This window comes from Microtus ochrogaster, linkage group LG2 (genome assembly GCF_000317375.1).
Source record: "Microtus ochrogaster isolate Prairie Vole_2 linkage group LG2, MicOch1.0, whole genome shotgun sequence".
Taxonomy (NCBI): Eukaryota; Metazoa; Chordata; class Mammalia; order Rodentia; family Cricetidae; genus Microtus; species Microtus ochrogaster.
Window position 1 is genome coordinate 839,810 of NC_022028.1, and position 4,523 is coordinate 844,332.

Sequence of the window (4,523 nt, forward strand, 5' to 3'; positions counted from 1 at the left end):
CACACACACACACACACACACACACACACACACACACGGAAGGAAAAAATATCCTTGAACTCCGTGAGACAACCAAATCCACTTCCTCAGGCCTGATTTCTTGCATCAAGTTCAGGTTAAAGTGGTTGGAACAACTATTAGGTGGAGACAGAGGCAAGATGCTGACATTTCTGGGAATCCTTCATCGAGTTCTTGATGCTCCTGTGGGAAGTGGCGAGGCTGAGGACACTCTGTGCCAAGAGCCCCTCCTGGGCAGGTAGGGAGGCGTGTGCCTGCAGAAAGGAGGCCTGAGAGGAACCCTGGCTCAGCACAAGATCTGCTTGCCAGCTCACACTTGCCACACATTCATGACTGAGCCTAGGGCTAATTGCTTAACTTCTCTGGCTCCGCCATCTCTGTTTATGGGAAAGTCACTTAGCTGTTTATCTTCACTATCTCACAGGTTGGTAGCTATTATTCAAAAGGGAACCTAAAATAAATCAAAAGACACCAAGATCCTGGTCAATGGTCACATAGATATCAAGTGGCAAAGCTGAGACTTGAACCCAAGGCATGGCAGAATCCAGCCTGAAATACCCTGTTCTGGCCCTGACTACAGCCTTGCAAACAGTTTCTTTTATAAATCCTCTTCCAGGGTCCTTAAGCCTCTCCTCTCCCTTCCTGCAGACTCAGCAATCTTGCGTAATAGATAAGAATGATTGTGTGTGTGTGTGTGTGTGTGTGTGTGTGTGTGTGTGTGTGTGTGCACGTGCGCGCGCACAGGTGCCAATAGAAGCCAGAAGAGGATGTCAAATCTCCTGGAGCTAGACTCACACATGGTCGTGAGTCACTCTACATGAGTGCTGGGAACCAAACTCAGGACCTCTATTAGAACAGCAAGTGCTTTTAACCACTGAATTATCTTTCTAGACCCATAATCAATATTTTAATCTAGCTCACAAATCATTTTCTTAACTATGTGTGTCCTAGAACATGTTGCAAACCTGAAGTATGGACAATAAACCAAAAACTAAAATGCCTCCACTGGCAATCCTGTAGCCTGGCATTTCCCAGCTAGGTCTAAATATCACCGCTCACTTGTAGGGCAATTCCTCCTGCTGGCACTTGGTACATGATTAATAAATGCGAAGGAACAATGAAGGGCACGTACAGTAATTGAGCTTACTATTGGACATGGCTTACAGAACATAGTCGATGGAAAGAAAAAGAAAGTATGAACTAGGAAGAGACTGATCATATTCCTCCCTAGCTTATGCAACCATGGGTCAAAGGGCAGAGGCTGTGGTAACTTCCACACTTCTTCCGGTTCCCACTCTTAATTTAGGCATTGCAGGAAGAGAAAGCAAGGCCAGGCAAAGCTTTTATCTGCAACCCAGCCCGCCCTGTCCAGTCTTCCTAACCCTGTGAGAGCTCTCATGGACTACATTTTGTTCAGACTTTCTGACTTGCTCATGCCCACCTTAGGTGCCTTTCAAAAGGCCTTGACTGTCCCTGACTTCAACTCTGATTTGCTGAAGGAGCAAAGGAGTCATGGGTGGGGTTGGCATGCCAGGCACCTGTACCTGGTGCCCTACCCACTCTCCGGCTCTTCCAGAGTTCATGGCAGTCACCATTGGCAGAAGCACAGCATAGTGAGCTGTGACCTTGTAGGTTGAGGGTTTGCCCCCAAGAAGCTGACTGGCAAGTGCCCTGGCAGGGGACTTGTCTTCAAAGGAGCTGCACAACAAGGCATGGGCTCGTCTAAAGGCGAGTGCCACCTTCACCTTACCCCTCAAGAGTCTGTGCCCACAGGGCTGCACCTCATCTCTCTCATGTACTCACTTAGTCTTTCTGAAATGTCTCAGCAACTTTAGGGGCTCCTATGGAAACTAATGCCAGGGCTCCTCAGTCCGTCTCTCCCACCCAGATGTCTGTTTCGAGCGTGATCCTCTTAAGTTCAACAATTTGCTGGATGGAACCCAGGTTTAATCCATGGGTGGCCACTTAAGCATGCCCTCATCTTCATGGCAAAACCTTTTCCTCTGACGACAGGTGGCAGAAGATGGAGTAGAGAAGGAAGGGAGGAGGCAAGCTGAGGGCAGGCATGGACTGTGTTTCATATAGGTAAGTGTTCTAGTTAGGTGATACTGTAAACTTCTCACAGCCAAGAGCCACCTGGAAAGAGTTTTTTTCTTCTCAACTGAGAAATTTCCCAGATCAGAGTGACCCATGGCCCTGTCTGTGGGGAATTGTCTTGATTATCGACTAGTATGGGAGGGCCCAGCCTACTATAGATGGTGCCAACCTGGGTAGGTGGTCATGGTTTCATAAGAAATTGCTCAGAGCAAGCCATGGGAAGTATGTGGAAGAACTCCCCACAGAGCATCACAGAGAAAGAGAGGGCTGGATATACGGCTCAGGTACTGCTCTTTCAGAGAACCGGAGCTCAGCTCCCATCACCCACACACTTACTGTAATTCCAGTTCCAGGGGATCAGATGTCCTCTTCTGGCTTCCACAGGCATGTGTGCACGCACACACACACATAAATAATTAACTCTAGAGGAAGGAGAAAGGGAACTTTCAGAAAGAGAAATCTAGATGCTTTTGGGAGAACAGATGCTGGGAAACCAACCAAGAGATAGCTACCATATCTCATATGTGAGGAACAAACTGTTCAGGCGTGTTAAGGTAACTGAAGTGAGCACTGTGATGTGTATGTAGTAGATGAACATGTGATGGCCCCAGGGTCCTTTTTCCACTATGGTTCCCAGGAGCCCGAGTGGGCTGGCGGCAGGAGTGGGACAGTGTATAGTTGGATTGATTTGAAGTTGGATGTTTGCCAGATACACATCCCAAAAGGATAGCTAGGCAAGATTCAAGTGGGGGTGGTAGAGTGCTTGGGGTGATGGATGGGAGGAGATGTGAATCTGGAAGGAAACTGACAGACTAGATTAGATAAAGTGGAGTGTTGCAAGGAGGGCCCACTTCTTCATCCCGGCCACCTGGCTAGCTTAGCCCCAAAATAACCACACAGAAACTGAATTAATTAAATCACTTTTTGGCCCATTAGCTCTAGTTTCTTATTGGTTAATTCTTGCATGTTAATTTAATCCATTTCTATTAATCTGTGTATTGCCATGTGGCAGTGGCTTATCAGGCAAAACTCTAGCAGATCCATAGCGTCTCTCCAACTCTGCTTTTTTTCTCTCAGCATGCCATTTAGTTTTCCCAGCCTACCTAAGTTCTGCCTTAACAACAGGCCAAAGCAGTTTCTTTATTCATTAACCAATGAAAGCAACACATAGACAGAAGGACGTCCTATATCAGTGGAGCAAGTTTCAATTCTGAGAGTTTATATGAACTTAGAGAAGGCTGCACGAGGCTCAGGAAAGCTTGGGTGCACATACAAGAGATGGCAGCAAAAGCTAGAGAAAGCTAGTAAGAAAGGAGCATGGGAAAATGCTGTCCTTTAAAACCCAAGGTCAGAGCTATAATGCCAGAGGCTCCCTGGGCTCTTTTGCCTAAAGAGACACTGTGTCACATGTGTGACAACTTATGATGGGCTTGCTAAGGTAATAGACAAAAATCTCACGCCAGCATCAGAAATCTGAGACATGAGCTGGATCGAAGGCAGTGGTTAGGAGTGCTTGCCACTCTTACAGAGGACCCAAGTTCCATTGGTTCCCAGCACCCACATCAGACAGTCTACCTGTAACCCTGGGTCCAGGGATTTGACACCCTCTTCTGGCCTCCATAGGCTCATACATCCATGTGTGTATACCTAGCTACCTACCTACCCCATGAAAATTTAAAAATGATATAACAAATCTTAAGTATTAGTTATGTGTATTGTGTGTGAGTGCAGTTGCCCATGAAAGTCGGGGTCCAAATGTAAGTTGGACTTACATGTGGTTGTGAGTTTTGTTGGGAATTAAAGTCAGGTCCTCTGCAAGAATGCAGTAAGTTTTCTTAACTGCTGAGTTGTCTTCCAATCTACCCCCATATTAGGAAGGAAGGAAGGAAGGAAAGAAGGAAGGAAGGAAGGAAGGAAGGAAGGAAGGAAGGAAGGAAGGAAGGAATTTGAGCCAATGTGTGCCTTGCTTATTATTTCCCATAAATGTCAACGCAGCTGACCTATTGTATTTAAAAGTTGCTTGGACTTCCCTTTGTTTTGACTTTGAGTACTAGTAAGTCTGAGTCCACTTGAAAGTTTTCTACCAGTCAAGGACTCTGCAAAAATTGTTTAATTGTTTATCTTTTTCTTTCAGAGATGTGTTAGCCTACCTTGGTTCCTGGAATAGAAAAGAGTGGGAAGTTGCTAAGAATGCATGTGTTCTAACCACTAATGAAAAATCAGACTTACTCTAACCTCAAGGGATATGCTTAGTAGGGTTTTCTACATTGTGAAGGAAAAAGCAATGAGGTTTGAAGCCACTGAAGCACTGTCTCCGGCAAGCTCATCAGAACACACATTTCCTGATCACACCATGAAAACTCTCCACACCACACGTACACACACACACACACACACACACACACACA